Here is a 20892-nt window from a genome sequence, read left to right on the forward strand (position 1 = left end):
GTGGAGGTCCTTGATCCACTTGGACTTAAGCTTTGTACCAGGTGATAAGAATGGATCTGCATTCTTCTACATCCTGACCTCCAGTTGAACCAGCACCATTTGATGAAAATGCTATCTTTTTTCCATTGGATGGTTTTGGCTTCTTTGTCAAAAATCAAGTGACCATATTTGTATGGGTTCAATCCTGGGTCTTCAATTCTATTCCACTGGTCTGTCTTTCTCTGTACCAATACAGTACAGTTTTTATCACTACTGCTCTGTAATACTGCTTGAGTTCAGGGATAGTGATTCCCCCAGAAGTCCTTTTATTGTTGAGGATAGTTTTAGCTATCCTCAGTTTTTTGTTATTCCAGATGAATTTACAAATTGTTCTGTCTAACTCTATGAAGAATTTGGTTGGAATTTTGATGGGGATTGCATTGAATCTGTAGATCGCTTTTGGTAAAATGGCCATTTTTACTATATTAATCCTGCCAATCCATGAGCATGGGAGATCTTTCCATCTTCTGAGATCTTCAATTTCTTTCTTCAGAGGCTTGAAGTTCTTATTGTACAGATCTTTTACTTGCTTGGTTAAAGTCACATCGAGGTACTTTATATTATTTGGCTCTATTATGAAGGGTGTCGTTTCCCTAATTTCTTTCTTGGCTTGTTTCTCTTTTGTGCAGAGGAAGGCTACTGATTTATTTGAGTTAATTTTATACCCAGCCACTTTGCTGAATGTGTTTATCCGGTTTTGTGGTTCTCTGGTGGAACTTTTGGGATCACTTAAGTATACAATCATATCGCCTGCAAATAGTGATATTTTGACTTCTTCCTTTCCAATCCATATCCTTTTTATCTCCTTTTGTTGTCTGATTCCTCTGGCTAGGACTTTGAGAACTATATTGAATAAGAAGGGAGAGAGTGGGCTGCCTTGTCTAGTCCCTGATTTTAGTGGGATTGCTTCAAGTTTCTCTCCATTTAGTTTAATATTAGCTACTGGTTTGCTGTATATGGCTTTTACTATGTTTAGGTATGGGTCTTGAATTCCTGCTCTTTCGAGGACTTTTACCATGAAGGGGTGTTGAATTTTGTCAAATGCTTTGTCAGCATCTAATGAAATGATCATGTGGTTTTTATCTTTCAGTTTGTTTATATAGTGGATTACATTGATGGTTTTACGTATATTAAACCATCCCTGCATCCCTGAAATGAAGCCTACCTGATCATGATGGATGATTGTTTTGATGTTCTCTTGGATTCGGTTTGCCAGAATTTTATTGAGTATTTTTGCGTCGATATTCATAAGGGAAATTGGTCTGAAGTTCTCTTTCTTTGTTGGGTCTTTGTGTGGTTTAGGTATAAGAGTAATTGTGGCTTCATAGAAAAAATTCAGTAGCGTTCCATCTATTTCAATTTCATGGAATAGTTTGGATAGTATTGGTATGAGGTCTTCTATGAAGGTCTGATACAATTCTGCACTGAACCCATCTGGACCTGGGTTCTTTTTGGTTGGGAGACTTGTAATGACTGTTTCTATTTCTTTAGGAGTTATGGGGTTGTTTAAATGGTTTAACTTCGGTACCTGGTATCTGTCTAGGAAATTGTCCATTTCCTCTAGATTTTCAAGTTTTGTTGAATATAGGCTTTTGTAGTAGGATATGATGATTTTTTGAATTTCCTCTGACTCTGTTGTTATGTCTTCCTTTTCATTTTTGATTTTGTTAATTTGGACACACTCTCTGTGTCCTCTCGTTAGTCTGGCTAGGGGTTTATCTATCTTGTTGATTTTCTCAAAGAACCAGCTTTTGGTTCTGTTGATTCTTTCTATGGTCCTTTTTGTTTCTACTTGGTTGATTTCAGCTCTGAGTTTGATTATTTCCTGCCTTCTACTCCTCCTGGGTGTATTTGCTTCTTTTTGTTCTAGAGCTTTTAGGTGTGCTGTCAAGCTGCTGATATATGCTCTCTCCTCTTTCTTTCTGCAGGCACTCAGCGCTATGAGTTTTCCTCTTAGCACAGCTTTCATTGTGTCCCATAAGTTTGGGTATGTTGTACCTTCATTTTCATTAAATTCTAAGAAGTCTTTAATTTCTTTCTTTACTTCTTCGACCAGGTTATCATTGAGTAGAGCATTGTTCAACTTCCATGTATATGTGGGCATTCTTTCCTTATTGTTACTGAAGACCAGCTTTAGCCCGTGGTGATCTGATAGACATATGGGATTATTTGTATCTTTCTGTATCTTTTGAAGCCTGTTTTATGACTGACAATATAGTCAATTTTGGAGAAAGTACCATGAGGTGGTGAGAAGAAGGTATATCCTTTCGTTTTAGGATAGAATGTTCTATAAATATCTGTTAAATCCTTTTGGTTCATCACTTCTCTTAATCTCTCTATGTCTCTAATTTCTGTTTCCATGACCTGTCCATTGATGAGAGTGGGGTGTTGAAATCTCCTACTATTATTGTGTGAGGTGCAATGTGTGCTTTGAGCTCTCATAAGGTTTCTTTTGTGTATGTAGGTGTCCTTGTATTTGGAGCATAGATATTTAAGATTGAGAGTTCATCTTGGTGGATTTTTCCTTTGATGAATATGAAGTGTCCTTCTTTATCTTTTTTGATGACTTTTGGTTGAAAATTGATTTTATTTGATATTAGAATGGCTACTCTAGCTTGCTTCTTCAACTATTTGCTTGGAAAGTTGTTTTCCAGCCTTTTACTCTGGAGCAGTGTCTGTCTTTGTCTCTGAAGTGTGTTTCATGTAGGCAGCAAAATGGTGGGTCCTCATTGAGTATCCAGTTTGTTAATCTGTATCTTTTTATTGGGGAATTGAGTCCTTTGATGTTGAGAGATATTAAGGAATAACGATCATTGCTTCCTGTTACATTTCTGTTAGGAGGTGAGATTATGTTTGTGCTTGTCTTCTCTTTGTTTTGTTGCAAAACGATTAGTTTCTTGCTTTTTCTAGGGTGTAGCTTGCCTCCTTGTGTTGGGCTTTACCATTTATTATCCTTTGTAGGGCTGGATTTGTAGAAAGATATTTTGTAAATTTGTTTTTTTCATGGAATATCTTGATTTCTCCATCTATGTTAATTGAGAATTTTGCTGGATACAGTAACCTGGGCTGGCATTTGTTTTCTCTTAGGGTCTGTATGACATTTGTCAAGGATCTTCTGGCTTTCATAGTCTCTGGTGAGAAGTCTGGTGTGATTCTGATAGGTCTGCCTTTATATGTTACTTGACCTTTTTCCCTTACTGCTTTTAATATTCTTTCTTTGTTTTGTGCATTTGGTGATTTGACTATTATGTGACGGGAGGAGTTTCTTTTCTGGTCCAATCTATTTGGAGTTCTGTAGGTTTCTTGTATGTTTTTGGGCATCTCTTTCTTTAGGGTAGGGAAGTTTTCTTCTATGCTTTTTTTGAAGATATTTACTGGTCCTTTGAGCTGGGAGTCTTCACTCTCTTCTATACCTATTATCCTTAGGTTTGATCTTCTCAATGTTTCCTGGATTTCCTGTATGTTTTAGGCCAGTAGCTTTTTCCGTTTTACATTATCTTTGACAGTTGTGTCGATGATTTCTATGGAATCTTCTTCTCCTGAGATTCTGTCTTCTATCTCCTGCATTCTGGTGGTGATGCTTGTATCCACGGCTCTTTGTCTCTTCCTTTGGTTTTCTTTTTCTTTCTTTCTCTCTTTCTTTCTTTTTTTAAAAGATTTATTTATTTTATGTATATGAGTACCCTGTAGCTGTCTTTAGACACACCAGAAAAGGGTATCAGGTCTCATCACAGATGGTTGTGAGCCACCATGTCGTCGCTGGGAATTGAACTCAGGACCTCTGGAAGGGCAGTCAGTGCTCTTAACCACTGAGCCATCTCTCCAGCCCCACTTTGGTTTTCTATATCCAGGGTTGTCTCCCTTTGTGCTTTCTTTATTACTTCTATTTCCATTTTTAATTCCTTCACCAGTTTGATTGTGTTTTCCTGTAATTCTTTCAGGGATTTTTGCATTTCCTCTCTATGGGCTTCTGCTTGTTTATTTGTGTTTTCCTGCATTTCTCTAAGGGAGTTCTTTATGTCTTTCTTGAAGTCCTCCCTCATCATGATCAAATGTGATATTAAATCTAGATCTTGCTTTTCTGGTGTGTTTGGATATTCAGTGTTTGCTTTGGTGGGAGAATTGGGCTCAAATGATGCCACGTAGTCTTGGTTTCTGTTGCTGGGGTTTCTGTGCTTGCCTCTTGACATCAGGTTGTCTCTGATGTTACCTTGCTCTGCTATTTCTGACAGTGGCTAGACTGTCCTATAGGCTTGTGTGTCAGGAGTGCTGTAGACCTGTTTTCTTGTTCTTTTTCAGCCAGTTATGGGGACAGAGTGTTCTGCTTTCATTCGTGTAGTCGTTCCTGTCTACTTGTCTTCAGGTGTTCCTGTGGACGTGTGTCCTGAGTCCACCAGGCAGGTCACTTGGAGCAGAAAAGTTGTTCTTACCTCTGGTCTCAGGCCTGGAGTTGCTTCTCAGAGCCGGGTTTCAGCCGTCTGTGAGGGCAGCAGCCAGAAGGGCCTCCCCTGCCTTTGCTTGGGACCCTGTGCACAGGGGGCCCAGATGGCGCTAGGCGTTTTCCTCAGGCCTGTTTTTTTTTTTTTTTTTAAATTAACTTGAGTATTTCTTATATACATTTCAAGTGTTATTCCCTTTCCCGGTATCCGGGCAAACATCCCCCTCCCCCCTCCCCTTCCTTATGGGTGTTCCCCTCCCAACCCTCCCCCCATTGCTGCCCTCCCCCCACCAGTCTAGTTCACTGGGGGTTCAGTCTTAGCAGGACCCAGGGCTTCCCCTTCCACTGGTGCTCTTACTAGTATATTCATTGCTACCTATGAGGTCAGAGTCCAGGGTCAGTCCATGTATAGTCTTTGGGTAGGGGCTTAGTCCCTGGAAGCTCTGGTTGCTTGGCATTGTTGTACATATGGAGTCTCGAGCCCCTTCAAGCTCTTCCAGTTCTTTCTCTGATTCCTTCAACGGGGGTCCTATTCTCAGTTCAGTGGTTTGCTGCTGGCATTCGCCTCTGTATTTGCTGTATTCCGGCTGTGTCTCTTAGGAGCGATCTACATCCGGCTCCTGTCGGTCTGCACTTCTTTGCTTCATCCATCTTGTCTAATTGGGTGGCTATATATGTATGGGCCACATGTGGGGCAGACTCTGAATGGGTGTTCCTTCAGTCTCTGTTTTAATCTTTGCCTCTCTCTTCCCTGCCAAGGGTATTCTTGTTCCCCTTTTAAAGAAGGAGTGAAGCATTCACATTTTGATCATCCGTCTTGAGTTTCATAGGCTCTAGGCATCTAGGGTAATTCAAGCATTTGGGCTAATAGCCACTTATCAATGAGTGCATACCATGTATGTCTTTCTGTGATTGGGTTAGCTCACTCAGGATGATGTTTTCCAGTTCCAACCATTTGCCTACGAATTTCATAAAGTCGTTGTTTTTGATAGCTGAGTAATATTCCATTGTGTAGATGTACCACATTTTCTGTATCCATTCCTCTGTTGAAGGGCATCTGGGTTCTTTCCAGCTTCTGGCTATTATAAATAAGGCTGCAATGAACATAGTGGAGCACGTGTCTTTTTTATATGTTGGGGCATCTTTTGGGTATATGCCCAAGAGAGGTATAGCTGGATCCTCAGGCAGTTCAATGTCCAATTTTCTGAGGATTCTCCAGACTGATTTCCAGAATGGTTGTACCAGTTTGCAATCCCACCAACAATGGAGGATTGTTCCTCTTCCTCCACATCCTCGCCAGCATCTGTTGTCCCCTGAGTTTTTGATCTTAGCCATTCTCACTGGTGTGAGGTGAAATCTCAGGGTTGTTTTGATTTGCATTTCCCTTATGACTAAAGATGTTGAACATTTCTTTAGGTGTTTCTCAGCCATTCAGCATTCCTCAGCTGTGAATTCTTTGTTTAGCCCTGAACCCCATTTTTTAATAGGGTTATTTGTTTCCCTGCGGTCTAACTTCTTGAGTTCTTTGTATATTTTGGATATAAGGCCTCTATCTGTTGTAGGATTGGTAAAGATCTTTTCCCAATCTGTTGGTTGCCGTTTTGTCCTAACCACTGTGTCCTTTGCCTTACAGAAGCTTTGTAGTTTTATGAGATCCCATTTGTCGATTCTTGATCTTAGAGTGTAAGCCATTGGTGTTTTGTTTAGGAAATTTTTTCCAGTGCCCATGTGTTCCAGATGCTTCCCTAGTTTTTCTTCTATTAGTTTGAGTGTGTCTGGTTTGATGTGGAGGTCCTTGATCCACTTGGACTTAAGCTTTGTACAGGGTGATAAGCATGGATCGATCTGCATTCTTCTACATGTTGCCCTCCAGTTGAACCAGCACCATTTGCTGAAAATGCTATCTTTTTTCCATTTGATGGTTTTGGCTCCTTTGTCAAAAATCAAGTGCCCATAGGTGTGTGGGTTCATTTCTGGGTCTTCAATTCTATTCCATTGGTCTATCTGTCTGTCTCTGTACCAATACCATGCAGTTTTTATCACTATTGCTCTGTAATACTGCTTGAGTTCAGGGATAGTGATTCCCCCTGAAGTCCTTTTATTGTTGAGGATAGCTTTAGCTATCCTGGGTTTTTTGTTATTCCAGATGAATTTGCAAATTGTTCTGTCTAACTCTTTGAAGAATTGGATTGGTATTTTGATGGGGATTGCATTGAATCTGTAGATTGCTTTTGGTAAAATGGCCATTTTTACTATATTAATCCTGCCAATCCATGAGCATGGGAGATCTTTCCATCTTCTGAGGTCTTCTTCAATTTCCTTCTTCAGTGTCTTGTAGTTCTTATTGTACAGATCTTTTACTTGCTTGGTTAAAGTCACACCGAGGTATTTTATATTATTTGGGTCTATTATGAAGGGTGTCGTTTCCCTAATTTCTTTCTCGGCTTGTTTCTCTTTTGTGTAGAGGAAGGCTACTGATTTATTTGAGTTAATTTTATACCTAGCCACTTTGCTGAAGTTGTTTATCAGCTTTAGTAGTTCTCTGGTGGAACTTTTGGGATCACTTAAATATACTATCATATCATCTGCAAATAGTGATATTTTGACTTCGTCTTTTCCGATCTGTATCCCCTTGACCTCCTTTTGTTGTCTGATTGCTCTGGCTAGAACTTCAAGAACTATATTGAATAAGTAGGGAGAGAGTGGGCAGCCTTGTCTAGTCCCTGATTTTAGTGGGATTGCTTCGAGTTTCTCTCCATTTAGTTTAATGTTAGCAACTGGTTTGCTGTATATGGCTTTTACTATGTTCAGGTATGGGCCTTGAATTCCTATTCTCTCCAGGACTTTTATCATGAAGGGGTGTTGAATTTTGTCAAATGCTTTCTCAGCGTCTAATGAAATGATCATGTGGTTCTGTTCTTTCAGTTTGTTTATATAATGGATCACGTTGATGGTTTTCCGTATATTAAACCATCCCTGCATGCCTGGGATGAAGCCTACTTGGTCATGGTGGATGATTGTTTTGATGTGCTCTTGGATTCGGTTTGCCAGAATTTTGTTGAGTATTTTTGCATCGATATTCATAAGGGAAATTGGTCTGAAGTTCTCTTTCTTTGTTGGGTCTTTGTGTGGTTTAGGTATAAGAGTAATTGTGGCTTCGTAGAAGGTATTCGGTAGTGATCCATCTGTTTCAATTTTGTGGAATAGTTTGGATAATATTGGTATGAGGTCTTCTATGAAGGTTTGGTAGAATTCTGCACTAAACCCGTCTGGACCTGGGCTCTTTTTGGTTGGGAGACCTTTAATGACTGCTTCTATTTCCTTAGGAGTTATGGGGTTGTTTAACTGGTTTATCTGTTCCTGATTTAACTTCAATACCTGGTATCTGTCTAGGAAATTGTCCATTTCCTGAAGATTTTCAAATTTTGTTGAATATAGGTTTTTATAGTAAGATCTGATGATTTTTTGAATTTCCTCTGAATCTGTAGTTATGTCTCCCTTTTCATTTCTGATTTTGTTAATTTGGACGCACTCTCTGTGTCCTCTCGTTAGTCTGGCTAAGGGTTTATCTATCTTGTTGATTTTCTCAAAGAACCAACTTTTGGTTCTGTTGATTCTTTCTATGGTCCTTTTTGTTTCTACTTGGTTGATTTCAGCTCTGAGTTTGATTATTTCCTGCCTTCTACTCCTCCTGGGTGTATTTGCTTCTTTTTGTTCTAGAGCTTTTAGGTGTGCTGTCAAGCTGCTGACATATGCTCTTTCCTGTTTCTTTCTGCAGGCACTCAGCGCTATGAGTTTTCCTCTTAGCACAGCTTTCATTGTGTCCCATAAGTTTGAGTATGTTGTACCTTCATTTTCATTAAATTCTAAGAAGTCTTTAATTTCTTTCTTTATTTCTTCCTTGACCAGGTTATCATTGAGTAGAGCATTGTTCAATTTCCAAGTATATGTGGGCATTCTTCCTTGATTGTTATTGAAGACCAGTTTTAGGCCTTGGTGGTCCGATAGCACGCATGGGATTATTTCTATCTTTCTGTACCTGTTGAGGCCCGTTTTTTGACCAATTATATGGTCAATTTTGGAGAAAGTACCATGAGGAGCTGAGAAGAAGGTATATCCTTTTGCTTTAGGATAGAATGTTCTATAAATATCCGTTAAGTCCATTTGGCTCATGACTTCTCTTAGTCTGTCTACATCTCTGTTCAATTTCTGTTTCCATGATCTGTCCATTGATGAGAGTGGGGTGTTGAAACCTCCCACTATTATTGTGTGAGGTGCAATGTGTGTTTTGAGCTTTAGTAAGGTTTCTTTTATGTATGTAGGTGCCCTTGTATTTGGGGCATAGATATTTAGGATTGAGAGTTCATCTTGGTGGATTTTTCCTTTGATGAATATGAAGTGTCCTTCCTTATCTTTTTTGATGACTTTTAATTGAAAATTGATTTTATTTGATATTAGAATTGCTACTCTAGCTTGCTTCTTCTGACCATTGCTTGGAAAATTGTTTTCCAGCTTTTCATTCTGAGGTAATGTCTGTCTTTGTCTCTGAGGTGTGTTTCCTGTAGGCAGCAGAATGCAGGGTCCTCGTTGCGTACCCAGTTTGTTAATCTATGTCTTTTTATTGGGGAGTTGAGGCCATTGATGTTGAGAGATATTAAGGAATAGTGATTATTGCTTCCCGTTATATTCATATTTGGATGTGAGGTTATGTTTGTGTGCTTTCATTCTCTTTGTTTTGTTGCCAAGATGATTAGTTTCTTGCTTCTTCTAGGTTATAGCTTGCCTCCTTATGTTGGGCTTTACCATTTATTATCCTTTGTAGTGCTGGATTTGTAGAAAGATATTGTGTAAATTTGGTTTTGTCATGGAATATCTTGGTTTCTCCATCTATGTTAATTGAGAGTTTTGCAGGATACAGTAACCTGGGCTGGCATTTATGTTCTCTTAGGGTCTGTATGACATCAGTCCAGGATCTTCTGGACTTCATAGTTTCTGGCGAGAAGTCTGGTGTGATTCTGATAGGTCTGCCTTTATATGTTACTTGACCTTTTTCCCTTACTGCTTTTAATATTCTTTCTTTATTTTGTGCGTTTGGTGTTTTGACTATTATGTGTCGGGAGGTGTTTCTTTTCTGGTCCAATCTATTTGGAGTTCTGTAGGCTTCTTGTATGCCTATGGGTATCTCATTTTTTAGATTAGGGAAGTTTTCTTCTATAATTTTGTTGAAGATATTTACTGGTCCTTTGAGCTGGGAGTCTTCACTCTCTTCTATACCTATTATCCTTAGGTTTGATCTTCTCATTGAGTCCTGGATTTCCTGTATGTTTTGGACCAGTAGCTTTTTCTGCTTTACATTATCTTTGACAGTTGAGTCAATGATTTCTATGGAATCTTCTGCTCCTGAGATTCTCTCTTCCATCTCTTGTATTCTGTTGGTGAAGCTTGTATCTACAGCTCCTTGTCTCTTCTTTTGGTTTTCTATATCCAGGGTTGTGTCCATTTGTTCTTTCTTGATTGCTTCTATTTCCATTTTTAATTCCTTCAACTGTTTGATTGTGTTTTCCTGGAATTCTTTCAGGGATTTTTGCGATTCCTCTCTGTAGGCTTCTACTTGTTTATTAATGTTTTCCTGTGTTTCCCTAAGGGAGTTCTTCACATCTTTCTTGAAGTCCTCCAGCATCATGATCAAATATGATTTTGAAACTAGATCTTGCTTTTCTGGTGTGTTTGGATATTCCATGTTTGTTTTGGTGGGAGAATTGGGCTCCGATGATGCCAAGTAGTCTTGGTTTCTGTTGCATGGGTTCCTGCGCTTGCCTCTCGCCATCAGATTATCTCCAGTGTTACTTTGTTCTGCTATTTCTGACAGTGGCTAGACTGTCCTATAAGCCTGTGTGTCAGGAGTGCTGTAGACCTGTTTTCCTCTCTTTCAGTCAGTTATGGGGACAGAGTGTTCTGCTTTCGGGCGTGTAGTTTTTCCTCTCTACAGGTCTTCAGCTGTTCCTGTGGGCCTGTGTCTTGAGTTCACCAGGCAGCTTTCTTGCAGCAGAAAAGTTGGTCTTACCTGTGGTCCCGAGGCTCAAGTTCGCTCGTGGGGTGCTGCCCACGGGCTCTCTGCGGTGGCAGCAACCAGGAATACCTGTGCCGCCTCTTCCGGGAGCTTCACTGCACCAGGGTTCCAGATGGCCTTTGGTGTTTTCCTCTGGCGTCCGAGATGTATGTACAGAGATCAGTCTCTTCTGGTTTCCCAGGCTTGTCTGCCTCTCTGAAGGTTTAGCTCTCCCTCCCACGGGATTTGGGTGCAGAGAACTGTTTATCCGGTCTGTTTCCTTCAGGGTCCGGCGGTGTCTCTGGCAGGGGTCCTGCCGCTCCCCCACGGGAGCCCAGAGGCCTTATACGGTTTCCTCTTGGGCCAGGGATGTGGGCAGGGGTGAGCAGTGTTGGTGGTCTCTTCCGCTCTGCAGCCTCAGGAGTGCCCACCTGACCAGGCGGTTGGGTCTCTCTCTCACAGGGTCTGGGAGCAGAGAGCTGCTGCGGGCCGGGATCCGAGGGTCCTCAGGCCTGTTTTATGACTGCTTATACGGTCAATTTTTGAGAAGGTAACATGTGGTGCTGAAAAGAATGAGTGTTTTCTTTGTTTTAGGATGAAATGTTCTATAGAGGTATGCTAAATTCATTTGTTTCATAATTTCTGTTAGTTTTACTGTGTCTCCATTTAGTTTGTTTCCATGATCTGTCCATTGATGACAGTGGGGTATTGAAGTCTCCCACTGTTATTGTGTGAGGTGCAATGCATGCTTTGAGCTTTAGTAAAGTTTCTTTTATGAATGTGGGTGCCCTTGCATTTGCAGCATAGATGTTCAGAATTGAGAGTTCATCTTGGTGGATTTTTCCTTTGATGACTATAAAGAGTATTTCCTTATCTTTTTTTAATAACTTATGATTGAAAGTCAATTTTATTTGATATTACAATGACTACTCCAGCTTGTTTCTTGGGATCATTTGTTTGGAAATTTTTTTCCCAGTCTTTCTTTGTCATTGAGGTGTGTTTCCTGTATGCAGCAAAATGCTGGGTCCTCTTTATGTATCCAGTCTGTTAATTTATGTCTTTTTATTGGGGAATTGAGTCCACTGATGATAAGAGATATTAAGGAATAGTGATTATTGTTTCTTTATTATTTTTGTTGTTAGAGGTGGAATTATGTTTGTGTGGCTCTTTTTGTTTGGGTTTGTTGCAAGAAGATTACTTTCTTGCCTTTTCTAAGGTGTAGTTTTCCTCCTTTTGTTGGAATTTTCCATGTATTATCCTTTGTAGACTGGATCTGTGGAAAGATATTGTATAAATTTGGTTTTGTCATGGAATATCTTGGTTTCTTCATCTATGTTAGTTGATAGTTTTGTTGAATATAGTAACTGGGGCTTGCATTTATGTTCTCTTAGGGTCAGTATGACATCTGCCCAGGATCTTCTGACTTTCATAGTCTCTGATGAGAAGTCTGGTGTAATTCTTATAGGTCTGCCTTTATATGTTACTTGACCTTTTCTCCTTACTGCTTTTAATATTCTTTTTTTGTTTTGTGTATTTGGTGTTTTGTCTATTATGAGATGGGAGGAATTTATTTTCTGGTCCAATCTATTTGGAATTCTGTAGGCTTTTTGTATGTTGGCATGATGTTCATGGGCATCTCTTTCTTTAGGTTAGCAAAGTTTTCTTCTATAATTTTGTTGAAGATATTTACTGGCTCTTTAAATTGGGAATTTCATTTTCTTCTATACCTATTAATTGTTCTTAGGTTTGGTCTTCTCATTGTGTCCTCGATTTCTTGGATGTTTTGGGTTAGGAACTTTATACTTTTTGGATTTTCTTTCATTCGTGTCAATGTTTTCTCTATGGAATCTTTTGCCCCTGAAGTTCTCTCTTCTTGTATTCTCTTGGTGATGCTTGCAAGGTTGCCTCCCTTTGTGATTTCTTTATTATTTCTATTTCTGCTTTTAGATCCTGGATGGTTTTGGGAGAACTGGACTCTGAGGATACCAAGTAGTCTTGGTTTCTGTTGCTTATGGTGCTTGACTCTTTTTGTTAATTCTCTCTCTCTCTCTCTCTCTCTCTCTCTCTGTGTGTTTGTGTGTGTGTGTGTGTGTGTGTGTGTGTGTGTGTGTGTGTGTGTGTGTGTAGCTGAGGACTGAACACAGGGGCCTGCTAGGCAAGCGCTCTACCTGAGCTAGATCCCCAACCCCAAGATTTATTTACTTATTTTATGTATATGAGTACACTATTGTTGTCTTCAGACACACCAGAAGAGGGTGTCATTACAGATGGTTGTGAGTCACCATGTGGTGCTGGGAATTGAACTCAGGACTTCTGGAAGAGCAGCCAGTGCTCTTAACTGCTGAGCCATCTCTCCAGCCCTTGGGCTTGCCTCTTGCCATCTAATTATCTCTGATCTGGTTGTCTTACTGTCTCTGACTGGAACTTGTTTCTCCTGTGAGCCTGTGAGCCTGTGATCTTTGGAGTGAGAGCGCTCCTGGTAAATCAGCTCTCTGTGGGCAGGTTCTGTTTTGGGTGCAGATAGAGACAAGAAGGGTCCTGTCCTAGGCAGCCTTGGGACTCCCACTCTCTGTGTGTTCCCAGGGTGTCTCTCCTTGGGAAGAAAGTGGGGTCTCTCCTGTGGGCTGAGGGCTTAACAGGGAGAGTGCTCCACGAAGACCAGCTCTCTGTGGGCAGGTTTTGTGTCCAGGGCTGTGGAACAGTCCTGGTTCTGGGCACAGATGGAGACGGGAAGGGCCCCATCCCAGGCTGCCCTTCTAATATTTTTTATGTAGATGACGTACCACCTAAAGAGACACCTTTGGCTTGTTCCTTCTAGTTCTTCTGATGATGCATAGAAAAAAATAATGCCTTAAAAGTCTTTGTGAAGTCTCTTCTGAGCTAGTTTGCAAATCAGATTAGAGACGTTTTCTTCTACTTCTCATTTAAAGGGTTTTAAAAGACATCATACACAAATATAGACTTTTTGTGAATGTACTTTGGCTAACTTATATTTCAGTCGTGTGTGTGTGTGTGTGTGTGTGTGTGTGTGTGTGTGACTGAGGGTGGTTTGTACACACCAGTACAGTGCTTGCAGAGGCCAGAGATATCAGCTATCCCTCAGGCAGCAGTTACAGGTGGTTGTGATTCATTTGACAAGGGTGGTGATGGCCAAACTCAGGTCCTCAAAAGCAGGATGTGCTCTTAAATGCTCTGTCCTCTCCAGTCTATAGTTTCTGTCATCTTTTAAAAGGACCAGGCTGATTTCATTTTAGAAATGGTCAGTCCTGTGTATAACGTAGACATTAAGGCAAAAAAATCATCAATGAACCAAAAGTTTATTAAAATACAACACTTACTAAAAATTATGACTGTAAAGAAAGTTTCAGTTTAACAGCTTTCCCTCTGATATCCGGATGGAAAGAAGATACTTGCTCTGAACATCACTCTTCGCTATGGGCATTAGTAGTCTCTATGATTATAAAATAATTGAATTTGTAAGACTTCAAGTCATCTATAACCACAGAGTTAATGTCATTTGCTGCTTCATTTTTCTGAGTCACTATGGATTGTCTTGTGTGCTCTTTTTTTGTATTTCTTATATTTAGTATTGTATGGTCAAGGAAAGACTGCCTCAAATCACAATGGTGGGAGCCATTCTTGCTATGAGTCCATTTACAGGTGGAGTGGTCAGATGGGAGATGCCCTGAGAGACAGGTCCATGTACTTTTCTGTACATCTCTGAGTTATATGAAACTCCATCTTTGAGGGCAGAATTTATGGGAGATCACCTAAAATTATTTAGATGGTCTCCAAAAGTCGTCACGCTCAAAGGAAGAACACATTTGGAGAAGGGAGAGGTCATTAGGTGATTGAGGCTGATGGAGAATTACACACTGACTCCTGTGGGTAGGGCACCGGGAACTTGAGGAGAGGAGGATGATATCCTCCCAGAGATGCTAGAGCAGCGGCCTTGTTAACTTCCTATGCTCACAACCAAAAGAGAATACAGTTCTACCATTATAAGCACAATGTTTGCAGTGGTTTATTATTAAGTTCTGAGAAATCCTAGTAGAACACAGGTAGAGCTGATATTCTTTATTCTTCTGTTCTATGTGTTAGAAAGGGCTTTGTCTGTCTCTTTATCATTTAAATTGCAACAGAAGTGTTTGACAGTTCTCACATACAGTCCCATCGTTTCTTTGAAATATCTATTATATTTTTCCCAATAAGACTTGAGTTTTTTTTTCAACTTAAAGGTGGAGTTACTGCCATATCAAAATAAGAAAGGTGCTTAAAGTAGGACTGATTTTAGTGATGAAGTTACACCTCTCTTGGCATAAACCAATATTATTGACAGGATTAAGGGTTGAAAGACTGCACCCTCACTTGGTCTATGAGCACAGTATTTTAATTATACTAGAATAAACAGGGAGATAAGTCTATAGGATTATGAAAAGGCAGCCGAGCTCTAGAATGTACTAGTGTTTTATGTTGCCATGACTTCTAGTACATAACACAAAAGCCCTTTCAAGGACCCAAAGCTGTAGGAAGAAGAGAGGGGAGGTAGGAGTGGATTTGAGAGGAATTGGGGGAAGAAAGAAAGGATGAATACAATCAAAATCCATGGAAAGAAATTCTCAAAGCATTAATAAAAATACTGAAAAAGAGAAACCACAAAAAATTCAATAAAAAAAGAAATAACGTTGTCCCACCAGCCATTACTAGATTCCGATTTCTTAGCACAAAAATAAGTGTGATGTCTAAGGAATGGAAAATCACTGTCAGGATTTCTAGGAGGAGCTTTAAGAGGCCAGTACATGCTTGAACATGGGAGTCTTTTCTTGCTACAACTCACCAGTAGGGGACCTTCTCTTGCCTTCCCTTCATTACTGTTTTTCTCATTTACAAGGATCTTCACCTTGTGACAGTACACCAGGTGAGGGGTTGGGAGTACGGGGAGGGAGCATGGAGAAGCAGGAGGCTCTTAGCTTTCCAATCACATAATGGAGCTTGGAGATAGGTATTTTTCCCTGCCGTACTTCAGCTGTGACCCTGACTACTGGAGTTCACCTTTAACGTAATTGCAGCCCAGTGAGGGGCCCCTTCTGGAAACCAGCTGCTTGATCCAGGATTCATTTATCGGGAGGATTATGACTCCAAACATTTTTCTAGACTGTTGTGGCCATTTAAAGGGAGGGGTGGGGAGAGGAGTCTGGGGAACTAATTAGGAAGGAGTGGCTCCCCTCAGTGTCTTGACCTTAACCCCATGGAGAAAATATGGGATTTGCTTTACTTAGTAAGTAAGGAACACAAATAGTTGGGGTAAATGCTCTGGGGTGTGACTTCCAGCAAATCACTGACCTGATAAAGAAAGAAAAAAGCAAAACACACCAATGTTTTCAACCTAACACTTGAAAGTATCATGATAATATAACTTGGTTTGTATTTTCCTGGTTGCCGGAAAATAGAGTCTGTGATTGGCATACACAGAATAATATAAAAAGTCTTGGTCTTTGGTAAGCTGTGAAGTATTCCCACAATGAATATGGGTATCCTGTGTGCGGGTGCACGCGTGCATTTGCGTGCAGTGTTGGGGATTGAACCCAGAGTCTCAAACATGCTAAGTAAGCACTATATCCCTGAGCTATCGCTCCAGCCCAGAATATTCTGTCTTCTATAATGCACATTTTAATATTTTTCATTAGTTTTGAAAAGGCATTAATATTGGCTTCCTCCATTCCCTTTGTCCTCTTTTGAACTATAGTTGTGTGTTGTGCTTTCTTATTGTATCCCATTTCTTAGCTTTCTTGCACACTTTTGATATACTGTCATATTTGTGTTAGGTCCTGGCTGATTCAATATCTATATCCTGGTTATCGAGCTGTTGCAAATGGGCCGTTTAATGCATTCATAGACGCTTTAATGTCAGTGATTGTAGTTTGTATTTTAAAAAGTTTCATTTAAACAACCCCAAAGTTTAGGTTTGTGGTAGAAGGATTTTTTATAGAATTTATAATTTGCTAAATCTATGAGAAACAGGAAGGTGTGTGTGTGTGTGTGTGTTTAAAAGCCTGTCTTGTTTTCTCCCCAAGCCTCCTGTTATATGTAAAATTAGGAATAAACAAAATGTCACAGATAGGCACTTAAATAAAAAACAAATAAATAGTTTTTAGAGTTTTTCAAATAATTAAAAATCCAATTTAGGTCTAACTATGCTCTCAGGAGGTCACGTGCATTTCCATTTTACATGTAGTAAGACTGAGGCTAACAGATCTGCCTAGGGCCACCAAGTTAGTAATAAGAACTGAAATAAACCCTGTGTTATTGAATTCATGGTATTCATATAGTAATTTTTATGAACATGGGGGAGTAGAGAACAGATAATTAGGAAAAGTTGTGCTTTATTATACAGAATTGGACCCTCCCTTTTTTTTTTTTTTTGAAAAACTAATTAGACTTGACTCCAGACTCAGTATTTTCAGATAAATGACATGGGCTTTTCAAAGTTCCTTCCATCATTTTCCACATTTAAGACCTCATGTTCTGCAAAGCAGTGAGTAAGCTGGGGCTTGTGATACCTGAAAATCTGATTCATACTTTTGTTTAAATACTCTGATGAAGAGTTCTGAGGAGTCTGCTGCTTCTTACTACTTGGTTAAGGAAGTAGATTTGTAAATTCTCTTATCAAAATGCTAATCAAATAGTCTAGTTCATCTTTGTGTACTTCACAGAAGGCACCAGAGTTCTCTAGAAAAACAGAACTCTCTCCTTGTTTCTCTCTCTCCCCCACCCATTCCCCCTCCCCTCCCTCCGTGTGTGTGTGTGTGTGTGTGTGTGTGTGTGTGTGTGTGTGTGTGTGTAGAAATAATAGGTCACAAGATGTGAATGCTGGCCCACTGGTATTTTATGGGACTGACTAGCAACTCTGGTGGGACTTTTAGACCTTGGCCGTCATGAGGTTGAATTTCTTCTACAGGGAATCCAGTTTTTGAAAATGAGCTGTCACACAGCATGTAGTCAATCCACCACACGATGTGAGTGTATAGGCTAAGTCCAGCAATTTTTATTGAATTCAATTAGATTTCTTGAGGACAATGATTCTCTCAGGGTCAGACCAAACCTTTTACCTAATTTAATCACAGAGCTTACCCTTTCTTTTATTTGAAAACAAAACAAAACAAAACAAAACTAGTTTCTCCCCCCTCCCCCCACCCCTCTCACTCTATACCAGGGTTGACCTGGAACTCACTATGTAGCTCAGGCTGGTTCTGGTGCTGCTGGCGTGAGTCACAGTACTGGCCTCACTAGTTTGCTATGGCTGTCTTGTAGCCCAACTTCTTTGTGTATGTAGGCTCTGAGGTGCTTTCTTGATACCATTCCCATTGAAAACACCACTGTGGAATAAGCTGTTACTATAGTTTCTGTTCTTCATAGGACAAGGAGACTCACAGAGGTGGTGTCAATGGTTCAAGTTCATAAAAATGATGAAAAGCAGAGATCACTCAGGCCTAAGCTGCCGTTTGACCACGGTGCCTCGATGGTCCTTCATCTTTCTGTGACACCAATGTTTGTGGATCATATGCTGGAACTCCATACAGATTTAAGGAGAAAATAAAACCTTTGATATAGGAACCATTTAGAAATGAGGGTTTAAGAAGGGCATCCTAATACATGACTTTAATTCTAGCACCCGAGGAGCAGATGCATTCTGATCTCTGAATTTGAAGGCTAGCCTAGTCTACAAAGTGAGTTCCAGACAAGCAAAAGCTACACAGAGACTAGGAAAGAGAGAGAGAGAGAGAGAGAGAGAGAGAGAGAGAGAGAGAGAGAGAGAATAAATGAATGAATGAATGAACGAATGAACAAACAAACAAACAAACAAACAAATAAATGAGAGTTTAAAGCACTAGGTATCAGTGGGCTTAAAAAGATCCAACAAGATTGAAGCATCTCAGAGTATGGGCTTCTCCAGCACACTGTTATGTCTCAAAGGTGGTGCAGTGATAGCTTTTAGTTTCTTTTGAATGTTATTGAGAAAGGAATCCATGGTACAAGTATCCCAAAGATACTTGTCTCTTTTAGGAGACAGTATCCTAAGGTTAAGATAATAGCATCATACTTGCCCCAATGTCTTAGTCAAATTTAACAACTTGGATAAACTGGAAGTCCAGATGACATAGCTAGAGGCCACCAAGGGAGACACCTTCATGGATAGGGGAGGTCTATATAAAACAAGGCTTCAGTAGGATCAAAGGAAAGGATGTTTTGTCTTGTGAACACACCACCACCCTGTAGAATGTGGAACTGCCCAAGAAGTCACTCAAGTCTTTCTGTTGGCTTTTGACAGCCAGGGAAACTCACATCCTAACAGCCCCCAAAACCGTGCTTTGAATTGTACTGTATTTCCTCCCCAACTATTTTTCAAAACACTTGCCCACATACTACCTGATTTAAACATGCCAGCCTGGCTGTTGGGTTGTGACAGGTCTGGTTTTCACAGCTGTAGAGTTGATTTGAGAAGTCTCCGACTTACACATTTTTGGTTTTGTCTGGAGCTCTGCTTTGGAAAGCACTGAAGCACATCCCCCAGGCAATGAGGCAGAACTGTGGACAGCTGGGAAGTTGGAGCCCACAAACCACCCGAGATCTGTCAAGCATGAGTTTTTCTCTTCTGACAAAAGCTTTTAGATAGATGCGAAGCCAATAAATTTCCCTTTTATTTTGTTGTTTGACAATTTTCATCCTTGTGTAAAGTAGTTCATAATGCTTATTGTCAGCCTCCTCTTCCTCTTGCCTCCTTCCCTTCCTCCGCCCCATGGGTTCATTCCTTTCCTATATTCCTGCCTTTATTGAAAAAATTTTTTTCTTTTAAATGAATGTTCATATGTTATATTCTGATCAAGGTTCCCCCTCCCCCACCTCCTCCCAGGTTCTCCCACCTTCTCATCCATATGATGCCATGTCTCCTCCATCTCTTTAGAAAACAAATAGGCAGTTAAAAAAACAGCAAAAAGCAAAAGACACACACACACACACACACACACACACACACACACGAATGCATGCATGCACGCGCGCACGCACACACATACAAACACAGAACCAGAAACCATAATATTCAAGCAAAAGACTAGTGAGATTAAAAGAAAATGCCCAGACAAATCAATATGAAAAATCAAACAAACCAAAACCAACAACGACCAACAAAAAAATTTGAATTTGTTGTGTGTTTTTGTCATTTAGTGCTGGGCTTGGGACCTATTCTTTTTAAAAATTTATTCATCATTTTACTTGTTTACATTTCAAATGTTATCCCTTTTGCCTGTCTCCCCTCCACAACCCTCCTACCCAATTTCCCTCCCCTTTGCCTCTAAGGGGGTTCTCTCCCACCCACTCCAGTGTCATCTCTCTAACATCCCCTTTCTCTGGGGCATCAAGCCTCCACAGGACCAAGCTCTTTCCCTCCCAGATGATGTTGGGGCCTACTCTTAAATATGGCTTACACACCCAGTGAGACTCCCTTCTTTCTTCTTCCTCTATATTTAATCCACCTGTTCCAGTCTGCCCCTTATCTCTCCATAACTATTCTATTTCCCCTTCCTTGGGAGATCCTTCCTTCCCAGTAGTCCTTTACTCTATACCTAATCTCTGTGGTTATTCAGATTGTATTATGTCACTAGAAAACTTAAAAACTGACTTCCACATACAAGATACTACGTACCCTAATTTGTCTTCTAAGGTCTGGGTTACCTCACTCAAAATGATTTTCTTCTAGTTCCATCAATTTACCTGCAAATTTCATTTTCCCTTAACAGCTGAATAATGTTCCATTGTGTAAATGTGACACATTTTCTTTATCCCATTCATCTGTTGATGGACATATAGGCTGTTTCCAGTTCCTGGTTATGGTGAATAGAGCATTTGTGAACATGGATGAGCAAATGTCTGTAGTATGATGTGGAGCCCTTTGGCCATGTGTGTAAGAGTGATCTAGCTAGATTCTGAAGTCAATCTACTGCCCTCACAGCAACTGGTGAGTGTTCACCAATGTGAGTTGTCATTTGTTTGATTTCAATAAGATGCAATTTCAAAGTGATTTTGAGTTGCATTTCCCTGCTATCTAAGGATGTTGTACATTTCTTTTGGCTTTTCTTAGCCAATTGTGTTTCCTCTTTGGAGAACACTCTGTTTAGATATGTATCCCATTTTTAATTGGGTTATTTGTTTTCTTGGTGTCCAGTTGTTTTAGTTCCTTGTACAGTTTAGACAACTCTCCTTTGGATGAGTGACTGGTAAAGATATTTTCCAATTCTGTAACCTGCTTCTTTATCTGATGGTCTCCTTTGCCATGCAGAAGCTTTTCAGTTTCATGAGGTCTCCTTTA

Source organism: Rattus norvegicus, chromosome 14, assembly GCF_021556685.1.
Source record: "Rattus norvegicus strain SHRSP/BbbUtx chromosome 14, alternate assembly SHRSP_T2T, whole genome shotgun sequence".
Lineage (NCBI taxonomy): Eukaryota > Metazoa > Chordata > Mammalia > Rodentia > Muridae > Rattus > Rattus norvegicus.